We start from the raw sequence: 18,609 nt of genomic DNA on the forward strand, positions 1-18,609 counted from the left end.
CTGGGCATGAGAGTGATTTGTAAATAAACTGCTGTACAAATGTTAGGTATGATTAACATCTGGGTAATGATATAGTTCTATGCACAGTTATAGAAATAATTATGAGATGGTTTGTCTTAAGTGCGAGTAGCTGTGTGTACACCTTTCCTTAAGGGTAATTAGGTGTGTATTATAGGCAGTGGTTAAGAGGAGAGCTCAGGAGCCATGCTGCCTGGGTTTGAATCCTGAACCCACTATTTACTGGAGATACCATCTTGGAGGTATGACCGCCTTAGCTAAACTTTCTGTGCCTCAGCCTTCCTATCTTTAAAACGGGGATAGTGAATGTACCTTCTCCGTAGGATCGCTGTGAAGGCTAAGTGAGCGAAGTTATGTGAAACTCTTGGAACAGCCCCTGGCACATAGTCAGTGTTCAACAATTTTTTTTCAGTTTTGTGCATCTGTATACACATGGCTGTGTTTCTCATCCCCTTAAAAGAGGGAACACTGTCTTGGCCCACCTTCCATCAGGTAGGTTGAGATGGCAGAGTCGGGGGTTCTGTGTACCCTTTCGGTCTGTTGGTCTGCGGGTCTATGGAGACCTAGGGCGCTTGAGGAGACTGGGGTTGCTCTTTCTCCAGAGTCCAGAGCCAGGGCCCCATTCTCAAAGGGACACCTGGGGAGGACAGGGGTGTCACACCTCCATCTCTCATCCCTTTCATGCTTCCAGGACACTGCTGGGGGTGGCATGCCCCAGTTGCCCCCGAGTCCCTCAGATGAAATGTCAGCTGAACCAGGAAGGAGGATTGACCTACAGAGAGTGGAGGTGGGAGAAGGAGGCCACTCTCCAGCTGGAAAGACAGGCCAGGAGGTTTCGCTGCAAGCTGAGGTCAGAGAGAAGTATGGTGAGGCAGCCTCTGGCAGCAGCCAGCCTAATTCTCCAACCTGTTCTAGAGGGGTCAGCCTGCCCTCCCACCTACTCCACTCCCAGCTCTGGCCGCCTCTCCCAGCTCTGGTGAAATGGCTGTTCCCCTAAAGAGGAGCACTGAAGGTGCCTCTTGGAGATGCTTGGTCACCAGGCAGATTGATCAGCTTTGGGAAGGGGTGGGAGGGGCGTTGACTTGGGGAAAGGACCTGGGCCTGGGATGGAGCTGACAGAGCCCGGTTACCGAAGGTGCCAAGGGGTACCAGGCTGGAGGAGTGAATCTCCCAGCCTAGGGGAAGATGAGGGAGCTGAGCCGGGCTGCCCCTCTCCCCTCCCCAGTGTAGACCCTAGGTCCTGGAGACCTGGAGAAATCAGAGGTTCTGAATCCCAAACTGGGACATGTGGAAGGCAAATGTGTGTAGAAATCACAGGGTAGAATAATTAGGAATGGGATAAATTTACTCTACCTCCTCCATGGAGCAGGAACGCAGGTAGTTATACCTGCAGGAGCAGGAGCCCAGGGGCTCACGTGCACATATGACCACACAGGCACGAGCACATGCACACACATCACCCACAGGCGTGTGCACACAGATACACATGGGCAGAAGGTCACAGGGCAGTGCTTTCTCTCTTTACAGATTAGGAAACCAGATTCTGGGAGCATAACTAGTGCCGTCATGGTCCACCTTTGGGAGGTCTCCAAAAAGAGACCCCCTTTCTCCTAAAAAGCCATCCTCAGCTAATGCCCTCCAGCCACCTACTCCCTCCCCTGTACACTTTGTCCCTCTGCAGAGAGGCTGGCCTTCCAGGGTTGCCTCACTGGTGTGCACACCTGAGGTCTGACCCACTCCAGAACTTTAGCTGGGGGGGCTCCTGGAGGGTGGGACCAAGTCTTCCCCCATCTGGGCTCTACCCCCAGGGGCATTGCCATAGAAGGGGTCACTGAGCTCCAAGAGGAGGCCCAGAAAGGTGAGCAAAAGGTGGGGAGCGGGCTGTGGAGCTGGGGGAACCTTGGAGGCACGCTGTGGTTCAGACAGGAATTTCACCAGATGCACCCAGGCAGATTCATACGCCCCTTATACACTCAGACAACCTCACCTGGAGGGGACAGGAGGAGGCAAAGAGAAAGAGAGTCCAGGGACCGTTGAAGAAGGTGAGCAGGGTGGGTCTATGTGAGGAACATGAGGGAAGGTATAGGGACCGTCTTCATGTTCAGTTGTGGGGGGTGTTTATTGAATTATAACATAAATCCAGACGGTACATAAATACATATGTACTTTATGGTTTATTATTATATGAGTGTATTGCTCAATGAATTTCCACAAAGTAGACACACCCAAGTAAACAGCATCCTGATCAAAAAAGTAGAGTGTCATCAGTACCCAGGATCCGCTTACACCCCCTTTGCAGACACAATGCCCTGTTCTGACTCCTGACACCATGGATCAATTCCGCCTGTTTTTATACTTTATGTAATTGACATTACACAGTGTGTTAACTTCTGGGTCTGGCCCTGCCTCTTAACGTCATAGTTCTGAGATCTATCTCGCTATTGTGCAGACATGTTTGTGAACGGTATTCATGCCTGGGGATGCTCACACACAAGCAGATTCTGTGTGCGTGTTTCTGACACAAGTCTGCACACCTGCACACTCACACAATCCCAAAACACACCCAGTTTCTCATGCACATGTGCACATTCTCATTGCTCTCACATATGTGGTTATCATGTGCACACATATGTGTATGTAAATCTTAAAAACATGCTTATATACACTCACACAGGTTCTCACACACAAACACATTCTCAAACACAAAGACAGACATGTTAAATGTACCTTGATTTTCAAATTCAAATGCACACTCTCACACATGCACCCTCAGCCTCTCTCACACACACAAACTCACACACATGCCCACTCTCTCACACTGATCAACCCTCAGCCTCTTTCTTAGGCTTGGGCTCTAACAGAGGAATGTGATCAAATCGACAGCTGAGAACTGTCCCAAGAGTAAAGCTGTACTTCTCTGAGAGAGCAGAGCCTTTACTGGAGGGACACAAGTGTCTGTGTGTCTGAAGGCTGTGGGAGAGGGGAAGTGGAGGGGTGGTCTCCCAGGGCGCCTGCAGCCACTGGGCTGTTTCAGTGATAAAAAATGATGAAAGGACCGGCTCAGTGAGAGCATGGCTGTGAGTAAATAAAGCTGCCACCTTTGACCCTCAGAGGCCAGGGTGCATCCCAGAATGAAAACTCATTGGGGAGGGGGATGCTCAGGCCCAGCCCGAGTTCTCCAGCACCCCCTCCATGGCCAGACTCCCAAGAGGGAGTGGGAGGGGCCTTGAGAACCTGAATGATGCTGGGGGACATGTAAAGGGAGGAGAGAGGAGTCGGGGATAAAGAAGGAGGCTGGGGACACTGGGGAGGGGGGAGGGTCGTGGGGGAGGACTGGGGACAGGGAGAAGAGCTCTGACTTCTGGCTCTCCCTCCCTGCACCTCTGTCTCTCGGCAGCTCTCCAGGCCTCTTCTGCTCCCCATCTCCGAGACAAGCATACACCCCCCTTCTCGTGTTCAAGGCTTGGTTTGCTTGTTTTTCTAATCACCAGGAACTACAAGCAAACAGGGGTTAGCAAAAATAACAAACACAGGCAAAGTACAAAGTCACCCGGAATTCCAGAAAGATTGAGAAGTGGTTGGTTCAGGCTCTGCCAGAAATGAGAGTGTTGCTGGGCCTGCCCCGCCCCCAGTGGGTCCCTCCTGAACCCCTTTCCCAGCTCAATCCTTGTAGGCACCACCCTGGCTCTGAGCAAAGCTCCACAAAGTTGGCTGCAGAGATAAATAAATGAATAAATGGGTGAATGCATGAAAGCTTTCTTGGTAATCAACCTCCCCAACTCTGTTTGGGTTCAAATTTGTGAGCAGATATGTGGGGTCGCCCTCCCTGCGGAGTCAGGAAGGCTCCTCGGCTCTCGCCAGGTTTCCTTCTCTCCTCTCCAAGGCCCCTCTGGGCTCCTCTCTCTCTAGGACTGAGGTTCACTTTGTTCTGTAGTCACTGTGGCTCTTAAAGGTTTACCTGGTCCCAACCCCAGGAGAAGAAAGTGCTTTGCCACCTGGCTTTCAAAGAGCCATGCCCTGCATGTCCCTCCATCCTGCACAGACCTGGTGGTCACTGCCTTTGACCCTCTGGGGGGCCACTCAGTGGCCATAAGTAGATTCTTGGAAGTCTTACCTTAGCTAAGCACAAAAGTTTTCACCAAAAGATAACGAAACTCCCACCTTTGTATGCGAGGGACATATAGGGAAGATGGCAGGAAATACAACACTCACTGCACTTCCCACTCCTGTTGCCCAGACTGTGGCAGACTTAGCAAGAAGGCTAGAGAAAGACAGTTCAAGAAAAGCATCCCTGCTTTCCTGTTAGCCTGGAGCCTCATGGTGGGAGCTGCAGTCTAGAATTGGACGGAGCCGTCACTGCAGGGAGCCAAGTGCAAGCATGCTCACAGCAGGACGAGGGGGCTGAAGGCCAGTGCTCTGCCCAGGAAGACATGGCCTGCAGTCAAGTGCCCAGAACCTGGCCCCTCCTCTCCTTATGCCCCAGTCACACAGGCTGTTTTCCTGAATCCTTGGTGGAGACTTGGCCTGGTCTTTTCCCCCGTGGGGAGGGGAAGGCTGAGCCCCATGACGGAGGAGGAAGCTGAGGCAGCTGAGCCCTGTGTGTCAGCACTGGGTTCTTGGTCTACAATGAAGACCCCCTCTTGGCCAAGGCTTTCTTGTCTTGTCAGCTGAGATAAGGGAGAAAGCCAGGTGGGCTCAGCCATAAAACCAACTGGACACCCAGAAGACATAGGTGTCCAGGAAATCAAACACTGTTTTCTACCTACTTTATTCGAATTTCCTCAACCCCGACCCAAATTATAATCAACCTTCGACTGAAGATTTACTATGGGCCACGCACTGTGCAGTGGGCTCACAGGAATTCCCTGATTTAATTTTCACAGCAATTCTGTGAATGGATGCTACCCTGATCTCCACTTTAGAGATCAGAAGATTCAGATCCAGAGAGGTTAAGTTCCTGGTCCAAGGCCACCCAGTTTATAAACAGAGGACTGAAATTGGAAACCTACAGGCAGTCCGGCTTCTCGGGAGCTGGTAGGTGTCTGAGTCTGGTTTGGGGGCAGGGAAGCCGAGGTTCAGGGCCAGATTCAAGCATCAAATTAGAAGGTAGCGAGTATTCACAGCCCTCTGTTCTGGCTGTCTCCTGCTGCTGGGTCGCCCATCCGACCTGGCACCTGGCGTGGATACAGTCCCAGCCCCTCCGCCAGCAGCACTGACTTCTTGTCTGTGTTGATGGGAAGGTGGGAGCGTGGGAGGACTCACACCCCTTCCTCCCCCATTTCACTCAACTCCTCCCTTCTCGACAACAAAAAGCGCCATCAGTTCGAAGCACCAAGCCTATACACGAATTAGAGTGTTTCATCCCTTGCTCCTTATCAAGGTCAGGAGGACACGCACTTTTTTGGAGTGGTAGTTACGAGAACATACAGTCCTCTTTGAATTTTTTACATTTAACATTGCATTGAAGCTCTGGCTGGTGTAGCTCAGTGGATTGAGTGCGGGCCTGTGAACCAAAAGATTGTGGTTCGATTCCCAGTCAGGGCACATGCCTGGGTTGCAGGCCAGTTCCCAGCAGGGGCCAGTTCCCAGCAGGGGATGCATGAGAAGCAAACCATACATTGATATTTCTCTCCTTCTCTCCTTCCTTTCCCTTCTAAAGATAAATAAATAAAAAAATTTAAAAAGGGGATGAGTCAATAAAAAAATGCAAAACCCAAACATTGCATTGTACCTATATTTCCCTGCACCGACACACCCTCTCGGTTGTTTTAATTATTAACTGTCTTGCTTTTAATTTTATATGATGTAAAATGACATTTTTTTCAAATGGCAAAGCTCTTCTCGACACCATTTATGACGAGTTACGTTTCCTTCTCCCTGTTTTCTAGCATCTATCCGAGACTCCCGGGTGGTGGGCTCTATTTCCGGGCTCTTTTCTGTCCCACTGACGTAAATGTCTGTTTTGGCGCCTACACCGCACTGTCTTCACTTTGCTGCCCTATAACAAAATGGTTTAACATCTGGTCACATTTGCTTTTCTTTAGAAAATTATTTGATATGTGTTGGTTCACTTACTTACTTCTCATGTGAAACTGGGAATCATTTTTTTCTGGTTCCAAGAAAATGTCTGGTATGATTCAGATTCGTCGGGCAGTGAGTCTGTAAATTTCCAGGGGAACATTGCCATTTTCACGATGCTTGGCATCTTGGTAGCTCCCGCTACTCCTCTGTGTCACATCTGGGAGGTGGAGGCTTGGGCTCCTCCTTGGGCTGCTGTTCCCCGCCTGGCTTAACCATTTCCCTAGTGTTGGGTGTTTGGGTTGCTTCCAAGGTTGAGCTGTTATGAATAGTGCTATTATAAACATCTTTGTACAAATTGCTTTTTTATTTCTTTGGGGTATGGTCCCAAAAGTGGGATTAACTGATCAAAGGGTGTGAACAGTGTTGTGGTTTGACCTAACCCCAGGAGAGTGGGACCAATCCACAGCACCACCAACAACATGTAAAGAAATATCTCCACCCTGGCTGGTGTGGGGCTCAATGGATTGAGTGCAGGCCTGAGAACCTAAGGGTCTTCGGTTCAATTCCCATTTGGGGCACATGCCTGGGTTGTGGGCCAGGTCCCCCAGTGTGGGGCGTGCGAGAGGCAGCCACACATTGATATTTCTTTCCCTCTCTCTCTCCTTCCCTTCTGCTCTGTCTAAAAATAAAATGTTTTAAAAAAGAAATATCTTCTTTTCCCTTAACAAACCCTTGAGCAACCTGAAGACTTTAAAGGGTAACTTGTTTCCTAAGGTAAACTAGCCACAGGCACTAGAGGGGAAGAGAGGACATCTGAGAGGCCGGGCTCTGAGGAGCACAGACCCTGCAACGAGGAGGCGAAGAGGCGGCTGCCTGTGGCTGCCCTGCTTCCTCCTCGCACTCCGGCCGCTGGATTCCCTGTTAGCTTGTGAGCCTGGTTTATTTTTATTTACTTAGCGTATGTTTAGATAGCAATGATTAGGTGTCAGGTACTATTCTAAGCACTTTACAAATATTAACTCATTCACTTCTCATAACAAGTGCATAAACTAGATCCTATTATTTACTATCATAACCATTTTACAGGTGGAGAAAGCAAGTCACAGAAGTTCGCTGTAAGCCACACGGCTAGGAGGACTGAAACTCGGCAGCCTAGCGTCAGAGTATCGGCCACTGTGCGCTCCGACAGGGCACAGTCACTGCAGCCTGTAGCTGCCCTTCTTTCTCTGGGTCCCACCTCGGTGCCAGCAGCCCCAGTCCCCGCTGGGGAACGACCTTCAACCTGCCTGCCCTGGGTTTCAGGCTTTGTCCTTTCCTCCTCACACCCCACCATCTGCTGGACCCTGCCACGTGCCAATGTGACGCTGAGCACTTCACGTCTTTCCAACTCTTTTGATCTTCACCGACATCATACAGAGTACGATAGTATATCTTCATTTTATAGAAAAGGAAACGAGGGTCAGAGAGGTTGTGTTGCCCAAGATCTCACAGCCAGTGGAGTGGCAGAGGGAGAATTTGGGTTCCATTCGAATATTAGTGCGTTTGGTCTTCTCATTATACTTGGCTCCTCTCTGGTTCCTGGAAGCCCCACACCTTACCCTAGTTCACTTCTCTTTCTCCTGATGGTTTTTCTGAATACACTGAGATGGAAAGAAACCCTTCTGGTGAAGCTCCCCTTCGCCAGGACCCAAGTAGCCACCCCTCGGGAAAGCGCCATCATTGCTTTGTGTGTTTTGGAACAGACAGTCACTCCTTGAGAGAGGCCCAAATAGCTTCTTCCTTTCCGGTTTCAAAATCTACACCCTCTGGAGCCTGCTCCTGGGCTCCTCCTTCCTGCCCTAGGATCTTCAGCTGATTTACTGAGTACAAATGATGGGCAGGTGCTGGTTCCAATGAACACCCCCCCTCAGATTTGCGCTCCTCCTTCTGCAGGTCCTCTGGGGTGACTCAGAGCTCAGGTGCTTCCGGGGAGGGCTTATCCCAGTCTTGTCATACAGTCTGTGTACAAGCCCCAGACGCCCTGAACGCACATTGTGCTCTTTATGGAGAATTCCCACTAAGCACAAAAGAAGGCACGTCTCTGATCCCTGAGAAGCTCTGGAAGATTCAGTGGCAGCATCAGCTTCTGAAACTGTGCTCGTTTACTTCTGTGTCCATGCTTCTCAGGGGCGAGAATGCAACTGCATGTCTGCACAGGTGGACCTGGGACTTCAGCGATGGGCTACTGGGCTCAGGAGTTTACGTGTGTTGTCTCTCTCTCTCCCTCCCTCTCTCTCCACGCCCCCCCATGTGTGTGTTTGAGAGTAAGGGTCTGCATGTACCTGTGAGTGGGTGCATGTGTTTGTGTGCAGACACTGTGCCAGTTGGGTAAAGGGGCTGTTTGGGAAGGTTTCCAGCAGCACTCGGGAGGGGGACTGGACAGCAGGGGTACGGTGGAGAGAAAGAGAAAAGAGAGTTGAGTAATGCTTCATAAATAAGCAAAGGGATGGTGTGGTAAGTCCGAAGTGGCAAGTTTGCAGCTTTCAGTGTCACCTGTAGCCCAGGGCAGGGGTGGCAGGTCAGGGTTGGTAAATATGTGCTGGCCTGACCAGGCCTACCCCCAGTTTTAAGGGACAAGGGACTGGAGATTATGGTAAAGCATTGCTACCCACCCTCAGCCCCACCATTTTCTGGGCCCTGGGCTCCAGCCGGTCCCTACAGACCCTATGAACTCTCTGAGGCCAAGGCAGTTTGGCCTTGGTGGAGAGGCGGGGGCAGAGGAGAGAGGCTCCAGGAGGCCTATACGGAGGACCTACCAGTGCGCCTCAGCCCTGTGCTGCTCCAAAGGCTAAGGAACCTCCTTCTAGATGCTGTTCAAAGGCTTTGCTGACTTCAGAGGGATGGAGGAAGAGGGAGGAAGGAGGAGAGAGACCTCTAAGGTAGAGAAGTTCTGCTGAGTCTGCAGGCTACCCAGCACATCCCCGGTTCCTCATTACTGTGGTCCTTGGCCATGAAATGTCTTTTTTTTTTTTTTTGAGGCCAAGAAGAATCCAGGGCTGCGTTAATGACCACCCAGCACCAGGATGAAGCATGAGGCCCGGGACTGACTCTCTTGACCTTGAAATCCTGTCTGAACTTTTCCTGCTGTGCTGACATCCTATTTTCCCAGGACTCATCTCTACTGCCTTAGCCCTGCCCTCTCCATGGGACCCTCAGAAGGAGGGAAGTCAGGGAGGCCAGGGCAAGGGTGTCTAGCACGTCCGAGGCGTTCAGAGGGTCTGGGGACTGAGCAGGTTGGACAACACTCAGTGTCAAGGACTCCCAGAGCTGCAGGACTAATGAGCATCTTACATAAATGTTAATGCCATAGCAAAGATGAATTAAGAAATTTTACATTTTTTCATTTTTATGTTGGTTCTGATAATGGCTTGATGAACTAGAAGACAGCATTCATTGTGCCTGTTTTAGTTTTGAAAAAAGGGAGGAGGCAGAGAAGTTACCTGATCCAGTCTGATTTACGTTCATAAAGCAGGGTGGCTGGGACCCCAAAGACTCCAAGTCTACAACACAAAACAATTCGATTTATAAAGCACTGTGCTCCTGACCAAAAGGACTCGTGAATGGTGCCTGGAGACTGTTGGGGAGGCAGAAACTTGAGCTGGGTTTTGAAGTAGGGCTAGAAATTTCCTTTCTTTCTTCCTCTTGTTTTTAATTTTTGTTTTTGGCAGTGGGGTTGGGTATGATCAGAGCTTTGCACCCTAAACTGCGGTGCCAGTGGGAGGGTGTGAGAGTGTTGATCTCAGCTGACACAAATGGCTAATGGTAGCCAGTGCCTGGGAGAGGGCATTACAGGTGAAGCATAAAGTAAGTTGAGGGCCTTGAATGGTGGGGTCAAGGGCTTTGATTTTCCCCATAGGCAAGGTGAGCAGGTTCTAAGCCAGGGAAGAATGTGTCCTGCATACCGTTTAGGGAAGAACTGGGCCCCTCCAGCAGCGTGGATTCCAGACTCTGAAGAGAGGGGTGGCACACCAGCTGGGACCGAACTGTTGCCCAAAGAGAAGTTAAGTGGAAGAAGTGAGGGTAGATGGTGGGGGCAGATGGTGAGGCAGCCTCTGGAGAAAGGGAGCTGCGAGCCAAGAGGCCCAGAGAGGAGGGTGGCCCTGGCAGCCCAGACAGAGCCTCAGAGCCCCGGGTTGCCATGCTGCGGCCATTCTTAGTGAACATGCCGTGTGGGCAGCCCCAGGCTCTACCTTGTGAGCTTCCTGCCTCATTGAGAGGTTATTAATAGGGAGTTTGTCTGGTGTCAGAGCGCAGACATAAACTGCATTAGCATTACCCCATAATCTTATTTAGTAAATGCTCATGCCGCTCCGTCTCCTGTAATTGCATTGGGAAGATGCAATATTTATGAAAGGGGAGAGGGGGATGTCACCGCTCATCTTGGTGATGCAGTAAAAGTCCTGGGAAATACCGTGTGGGCTGCAGAGGCCTGGCCCCCCACCTGTGAGAGTGGGCCCCAGATCACTGCCACCCACCCCAACGCCCATCCCCCTCAGGAGCCTTGGGCAGCGGGATAAAGAGGTGTGGAGGTGACAGCTACCGCTCCCCTTTGCAATACTCCTCCAGAAGTTCCTGGTCCCTGCTGGATGCACGGACCCTTCTGGAGGACACAAGGCTCCCAGCCTCGGGTTGCTCCCCGCCCTAGTCAGGTTGCTAGGGGACTTCGCCTTCACTGTGCCACTTAGGTGATTGGAGGAAGCTCAGGGGGCAGCAGATGGATGGGCTGGGGCCAGGGGTCCTGGCTGGATCAGGGTCTCAGTAGCACTATTGACCACTGAGTGATCCTCAAAGCCCATGGCAGCCCTAGATTCCCAGGGTGGCGGCCCTCTTCCACCCTCCTAGGATCACGTGGCTCACTCTGTTGGACACACCCCTAAGACAGACAGACAGACAGACAGACACACACACACACGCACACACACTTTGGGCCAGTCCCAGGCCTTTTGCTTCTGGGTGGAGGAGGTAAGAGTGTGAAATTGCCCCCAAGGGACTCAGAAGCAGGTCTGTTTGCTCACCAGTCCTGAATACCCTGGGCTCAGTTGCTAGTGGTGGGGTCTCTGGTGAGGCCACTGGAAATGTGGGCTAAGGGGAAGGCAAGTGCACAGGAAGGCACTTCCTGTGGGACCCCAGGCAGTGCCAGACTCAGCCCCTGGCTTTGGGGTGCGTGTGGCCCCCCAGAGGCAGGAGCTGGGTCTCCTTACCTACCCCATTCACACCTCACTGACACAGGGCCCCACAGTCTACACTCAAACCACATTCACACCGGCACATGCCCAAGGCCTCACCCACTGCACAGGGGCTCAAGGCTCACAATGCTCTTGCACACTCCTGAAGTTAGCCACGTGCCCCGACCCACTCATTCTCTCCACTCTCACACAGCCTCACTGCGCCTGCCCACGCGGGACACACCTCCCTCACTAAGGCATTTGAGCCTCTAATTTCCAGCAGCCCACTCGCCTCCTTCCTCCTCCCACCCTCACGTCCCAGGTGAGCAAATGGCACCCGAATCAGAGGCAGCTGAGAACCAGGGACTGGGTGGGTAGAGGAGGGCCGTGTCAGCCCCCTCTCCACTGTCCCATTAATCACAACGTCGCGGTCCAGTTGGGAATCCCGGGGCCCAGTGCCACACGCGCCCCGCGGGACAATGGGATTATTTCTGGGGGGAGAGGCTGCCTCGGGCCGGGGCTCAGGCGGTGATGCCTCCTTCCCTCAACCCGTCCCTCGGCACCGAACAAGCGCCTGCGGCGCCCTGGGACGGGTGGCAAAGCGGAGGCCGGTGGCGCAAGGGTGGCAGGGCCTGACCGGCCTAATTCAATTAGCTGAGCGGCCGCCGCTTCTGCGCAACTCCGGGCCCGCGGGGGCTGAGCTCCCGGCAGCTGCTCTTTGTGAGCGGAGCCCATGCATATGGATACAGTCCCTCCCTTTGTGGCACGCCCCCCACTCTCGGCACCTGCGGCTCCCATCCCCACCCCCTTTCGGAGACTGGATGACCTAGGCCTCGTCGGAAAAGTTGAGAAATTATGTGGCTGCTCGTGAGCCCAATCAGTGTGAAGGGAGGGAGCAGGAAGGACGTGTGGAAAGGGGTGTGGAAAAGGCGGGTTCCTAGCGTGTGCGTACCTGTGCACGTGTGACCTGTAGGCTATGTGCGTGAAGGGAGAGGGTTTGTCTTGCATCTGTGCGGAGGGGGTGTGAGTGCGGCTGCGTGTGCCTGTGGGCACCCAGGGGCGGAGGTGGGCATCCGTGGGGGCCGCACTCAGGAATGTCTGAGTTTTGTGTGCACGGGCGAGTGTGGGTCAGGGAGTGGGTGTGAGAGGGTGTTGTGGCTGCTCCTGCACAGTGCCCGGAAAGCCCCAGCTGTTCAGTGTGCCTGCGCGTGGCCACCTGCACACGCGCGCGGGTCCATGTGCAGTCAGGACCCAGTGTGGAACACAGCACCCCCACTTCCCACCGCCGCCGCCGCGGGCCCTGCCGCAGCTGGGTCTCCCAGACCGCATTCGTTCCCCCCTTCCCCCCGCCCGTGCTTTTCTGACGGAGGAGGAGCTCGGAGAATTCATTTCAAAGCCGAACTCCAGCTCAGCCCGTTTAGTGGGAGGACGCTCCCCAGTCCACTAGGCTCACGGGACTGCCAGGCCCTCTCGTCCAGCGGCCGGTGGGGACCAGTACCTTCCCACGTACCCCTTGCGCCCCTGTAATTACCAGACCTATCCATGCCAAGGTGGCCCGGGCTCCCAGGGGCGACCTCTGAGACCTGAGACGGCCTTCCCCATCACAGCCCCGCTGAGAGTCCGGTATTGGGGCTCGAAGGTCTCCATTCGCCCTCCCTCTGCGGCCAAATCTATGCTCCCTGGGGCGAGGAATTGAGGAGAGAATTCTGGGAAGATGGGACCACTGCAGGCTCGCCGTGGTGGGGACAGCTCGCTCACCCTGGCTTTACTGTGGGGGCAGAGCTAGCCAACCCGCACAGCTGCGGACGTCCAGCCCTGGACCAGGGAGGGGGTCTGGTCAGCCGCATGCGCCCGCGGCAGGCAGTAGGGTGGTCCCTAGAAGACGGTGGGTGGTGGCCCGAGGCAGGCTAGTGCTCTCTCTGCTCCCTCTCCCGCACCCCGCTCAGGGTCCGGCTACCAAGGTGCCCTCTGCCACCCGGAATTCCTCAGACCGGGCAAGGACCTGCGGGGTGGCTGGGTAAGTCCAAAAATAGAGGCTAAGGATGGGAGGCTGGGCCCCACTGGGGCCCCCTGGTGGGAGGCCCACCTGGGGGTGCCCAAGGGGCTGTCCTGGAGCTGGCAGGGGGCGGCAGAGCTGTGGCATCTGACTTCCCCTGTGCCATCTCCAGCGCCGCTGTCCTACCCTTTTTCCTGCTTTGGAGTCCCCTCTCGGGATATAGTGGGTCAAGAGCACCCACGCTGGATGGTGGGGCCTGAGGGTCTTCCGGAGGGGGTTGGTCAGAGAGAGGCCGGAGGCCCTAGCTCGGCGCCCAGAGATGATGGGGCCAACAGCTTTCCTTAGTCAGAAGCTGAGAGGGGAAGACCTGGAGGGGAGGTCCAGACTTAAGAGACCCTATTGCTCAAGCAGGCCTTGGAGTGGGGTGGGAGGAGGAGAAGGCGCTGGCTCCTAAACCAGGTGACACTGAGGTATATCCTACATCAGAGAGTCTCTGCCCCCTGTCCCTCCATGTTCTACCCTCCAGTGATGGGAGATGTGTGCCTGTCTTGTCCAGTTGGAGAGGTCCTCCACTTTCCCTGGCCCCTCTCACTATAAGGACCAGGTGGGGACACCTGGGGCTGGCCTTGTACAACCCCTACTGCCCCCTCCCAGGCCTGATGAATCACTGAGTCGCGTGGGTGGAACCAGCTTGACCTGCTCACTCCCTCCTTCCCTGACCTAGGCTCCTGCAGAGAAGCACCCCCACCCCAGGGCTCTGGACAGGTGCGGTCCCCTTTACTGGACCTCTAAGTCCCTAAGTCACCAGCTGTGCCTGCCTCCTTCATGGAAGGGGAGACATCCTGCGCCTTTACTGAAGCAGGTGGGCAGAAATCTAGACCTCAGTGGTCCCACCACGGAACGCGTCATGTAACGTGTCCCCGCACATTCTCCGCCTGCTCCACCCTTTTCCTACTACATACCTACTGGGCAAACCCTGTTTCCCTCTTCCACACCCACAGGCCCACACACGGCTGTTTTCCTGACAACCACACTCGAAACCAAGACACTCCTTGCACGGTTGCACACCCACCAGCAGCAGTGCATATTATTATTATTGCAGTCACACTCTCACACACCAGTCAAGGGACACCCTCACACCAGCTGCACCTGTCCACCGTGGAGGAACAGTCTCAGAGACACACAATCACCCTGTCACAGAAAACACACATTCACCTGCATTCTCCCTGGCACACCATCCTTACACAGACAGACCCAGTTGAAAAACAGATGGAGACCCCGTCTCCCCCACACTCCTGCCGACATGCCTCTTGTTTGTGATGTACCCAACAGCCTCACACTGATACATAACGGACGCTCAGTACATATTTGGGTAAAAACACAAAAAACCAGATTTTAAAAATCATTCCTTAAAGACAAGCACAACTGCCCTCACCGTCAGGCACACTTCCACATGCAGCCCCCCTCATGGACACACAGCCCCACAGACACGAAGTAATTAAGTTATCATACACGCCCCTAAGCTAAAGGACAACCCCTGGCTCAGGGGTCTCTCCCAGAGGGGGAAGGGAGCAGTGTGGGATCCAGAGGGGCCTCCCCCTGTGGATGAGCCCTCCCTCTCCTCCTCCCCTGCCACAGCCTCAGCCCCAGCTGCTCCTCTTTTAATTGGAGGTGCTTCTTTATTCTGCATGCCTGGTGTGGGGGTGGGATGGCTGGTGCTGGAAGGGGGTGCTGTTACCAGGTGGCCTCAGGGCTGGACTCACCTAGATGCATAGGAAGATACTCCTGTAAGGCAAGGACCACATCTGTCTAGTTTGGTGTAGAGGAAGCAGCTTGTAATAAATGGAGTCAGAGAGGCAGCATTTGAGTCCCCTCTCTGTCCCTTTCCAGCTTTCAGTGCCTTGGTTTCTTCATCTGTGAAATGGAGACAACAAAAGCCACATCACGGGATGTTTGGAGGATGGGATGAGAAGGTAGCTAGGACTCTACTGGTGCTTTGTGAGTTGTGCCTCCTCCCCTCCCCTCCCCTTTCCTGACAGGACTAGTCCGCAAGGTAATGAAACACAGACTGCAATGAATCTAAGCCCTGAGTCTCCTCCTGCATTTCAGAAAACTTTCTGCACTGCAGCACTGTGCTCAGAAAACTCTGCTCCAGGGAGTGGTAGGGGCCAGAACCCAAGGAATCCTGGTGCGCTTGTTTTATCTTCTGAGGCAGAGAAGGGACTGAGGGGGTAGCCCTGCCCTCTGCCACCATCCCATTGGAAGACAAAAGCTGAGGTTGAGCTGGGCTCGAAGAACCCCAGCTGGGGGGAGGCCAGCAGCTCAGAACGGGATTGATACAAAAGTTGGCTCTGCTAAGCAGGAGAGGTTGTTGGGAAATCCAAAAGCAATGAGGCAGGCAGGCAGCAGTCAGGGCAGGGGGAAGGCAGGATGTCCGTGGGTTGCTGGATTCGGTGAGGAGAGCAGCCTGACAGTCTCGGTGGGCCCCTAGGTGGCTATGACCTCTGCCAAACTTAGCGTAGACCAGCAAGGATGAGGTCTCCTCCCAGGTTCCCTGGACAACTAGTGACAGAAGTGAGGCGTTCAAGAGATGAGTGAGGTGGATGCCCAAAGGGCTGGAACAGGCAGGGTTGAGAAGGCGCCTTAGGAGGGCAGAGAGGGAGGATGGGGGAGAGTTAGGAACACGGGAGGGGTTTCCGGCTGGAGAGTGACAAACAGAAGTTGTTTTGAAGATAAGGGTTTAGTTGCAGCAGGTAGAACTGTGGTTAGGCACAAATGTGACTTCTTGACTGAAAGGAGAAAGGCAGAGCAAGGCAGCTGGGACCTGGCCTCTAAGGAGGCTGAAGGGCCTCTCCTCGTCGTTCTCACCCTCTACAGGAAAACCAGTTCAGATTTTGGGATCCCAGCTTAATCCTCTGCTGTCTGAGGGACTTTGGGCAACTTTGTTCATCTCACTGAGTCTTGGGATTTGTTTCCACTTTTTAAACAATGAGATCTAATTCATGAACCATAATCTCAGCCCTTTAAATCACAAAGTCAGTGGCTTTTAGTATCTTCACAAAGTTGTGCAACCATCTAACTCCAAAATATTTTCATCTCTTCAAATAGAAACTTTGTGTTTATTTGCAGTCACTTCCCAGCCCCCCTCCCCTGCAGCTCCTGGCAATCCTCATCTACTATCTCTATAGATACGTCTATTCTGGATGGTTTATATAAATGAAATTATATACTATATCACCTTTTGTGCCTGGCTTCTTTCACTTAGCGTGGACGGAGGCATGTTGTCTAGGTTCTTTCATGTTGTCATGTGAACCAGGACTTCGTTTTTATTCCTTTTTCTGACTGAATAATATTCAATTGTATGGAGATACCACATTTTATTTACCCATTCATCAAAATTCTTCAATTTTTAAAACTTTTTGGCCATTATGAGTATTATGGCTATGAACATTCATTTTCTCAATTACTTAAAAATCGGGATGTTTCTATTAATTTCACAGGGTTTGGGGTCTTAAATGACATCAGTGTGATATGGTGCCTGGCACATAGTAGTTTCTCAGTAAAACACTTATGTCTATCTCTTTTTCAGTTCTTTCAACATAAGAGGCAGGAAAGAGTAGTTTTCAGGTTCAAATAACTTCCAGAGAAGGTTATGGAACCTTCTAAATTGGGTGGGTGGAGAGGCAGGAACCGGCAAGGGAGTGGGTTCTATCCTCATGTCTCTGTTTAGTGTCTAAAACAACCACATCTGGCTTTATATTGAATGGGCCCCTGTCCACCTGCCTGGAGCCCAGACAGGTTTTCTTTATAGAGACGCCCTTCCAATCAGCAGCCGGTGTCCAGCGTAACTCATAAAAGCAAGTGGAATCCAGGCCCACCATCGTGACCAAGTCACTTAGCCTCTCTGAGATTTGACTTCTTTGTGTCTATAAAACAGAGATAATACTCATCTCGAAGAGTTAGTGTAGGGTTTATAGTGTTCTCCATAAAACTTGTTATAATCTGCCTTATTGTATTTGCTTCTTCACATCCCCCCTATGGAATACAAGCTCCACAAGGGCAGGAATTTGTTCTCTTCACTGCCCTTTTCTCAATGCCAAGAACCATGCCTGGGCTCTGGCCAGGTAGCTCAGTGGGTTATAGCATTGTCCCGATATGCCAAGGTTGCAGGTTTGATCCTTGGTCAGGGCACATACAAGAATCAACCAATGAATGCATTAATTAGTAAGTGGAACAACAAACATCAATGTTTTTCTCTCTAAAATTAATAAAATTTTAACACCATGCCTGATGGGTAGTAGGTGCTCAAATAAACTTGTTGAATAAGGAGGTTTACTAATTTATTATTCATTCAAAGAGGTTTGGGGCTATACTCCACAGAGAGGAACAGAGGTGAATAAGTCATTTCTTGCCTCCAAGGAGATCTCTTCAAGTGGAATACCCGCCGTGGCGAAAGCAAATGCTACATCGCAGTGAGCGCTGGTGAGTAGACTGTGTGCCTTCCCACTCCAGTGCAGTGCCTGGCAGAGGGAGCACTGCTCTCAAGGCCTGCAGGGTCCAGAACGGACCAGAAATAGATCCCAAGTGACCCAACCTGCGCCCTTCCCAGAGCTTGGCTTCTGGGAGGGGTCACGCCGTTCCCTACTGCAGAGGGGAAAGAGGGGAAGCAGCGAAGGGAGTTTCCTCTTTCTCTCCTGGGCTCGAAGCCAGTTAGCCACAGGCAAAACTTTGAAGAGGCCTAAATTTGTCCAGGGTGCACTTCCCTCTTCTCGGTCCCACCGTCCCCAGCCCCCACTGCCTTAAGCCCCTAGGCCTCCCTCCCAAGATTCCAAAAGTAAGAAAATAACGCCCTCCCCTCACCACAGTCCAAAGGTGTTTTTGCTTGAAATAGCCCCCCTCCCCCGCCCGGCTTAGTTGCTATGTGAAAACAATCCGAACGAATTCATTTGGATACTGTGGTAACTGCTTCCTGAGACATCTGTTTGTTTGAAAGGAAAGGGGTATGTTGATGCACGGGCACCCTGGCAACAGGCCCCAAGCTAACTCCCTCGGCTGGTGCCTGCCTCTCAGAAAGCCTTCCCTTCCTCAGTTTCTCTAAACGGGCTGAGCTGGGGCCGTTGTTGGTTTCTTTCAACATACAGCCTGTTCACGGGCGTGTGTTTTAAAGAAGGGCAAGCCTGAACTCACCTTCCCTGCCTCAGGGGCCTGGGCTCCATACCTGGGGAGTAGACAGTCTTCTACTTTCTAACGAGCTGGACTTCACGTCTGGTGTAAATCCTCTGCTTGACGGACAGGTGTTTCCCCGCTGAGCCCTTGGGGAGATTCTCCAGTAGCGCTGGGACACCTCTTCCCCAGAGGCCGGTGGGCTGG

At 52.7% G+C, this 18,609-nt stretch overlaps 1 long non-coding RNA gene across 4 annotated transcripts in view; it reads right to left on the reverse strand.

The window, feature by feature from the left end:
* Positions 1–18,547, reverse strand: part of LOC119059669 (uncharacterized) — a 28,886-nt gene extending 10,339 nt beyond the window's left edge. The window contains exons 1-3 of one of the 4 annotated variants that reach the window (XR_005084444.2): positions 18,458–18,547; positions 15,003–15,153; positions 9,519–9,578 (exon numbers count right to left, since the gene is read on the reverse strand). This is a non-coding gene — a long non-coding RNA (uncharacterized LOC119059669). Of the gene's footprint in view, positions 1–2,173; positions 9,579–15,002; positions 15,154–18,426 lie in introns of those variants that run through there. The other 3 variants (XR_005084442.2, XR_005084443.2, XR_008392247.1) reach the window with 3 other exon arrangements.
* Positions 18,548–18,609: the final 62 nt, after the last annotated feature.

Source organism: Artibeus jamaicensis, unplaced genomic scaffold (assembly GCF_021234435.1).
Source record: "Artibeus jamaicensis isolate MK-2021 breed Jamaican fruit bat unplaced genomic scaffold, CSHL_Jam_final contig_490, whole genome shotgun sequence".
Taxonomy (NCBI): Eukaryota; Metazoa; Chordata; class Mammalia; order Chiroptera; family Phyllostomidae; genus Artibeus; species Artibeus jamaicensis.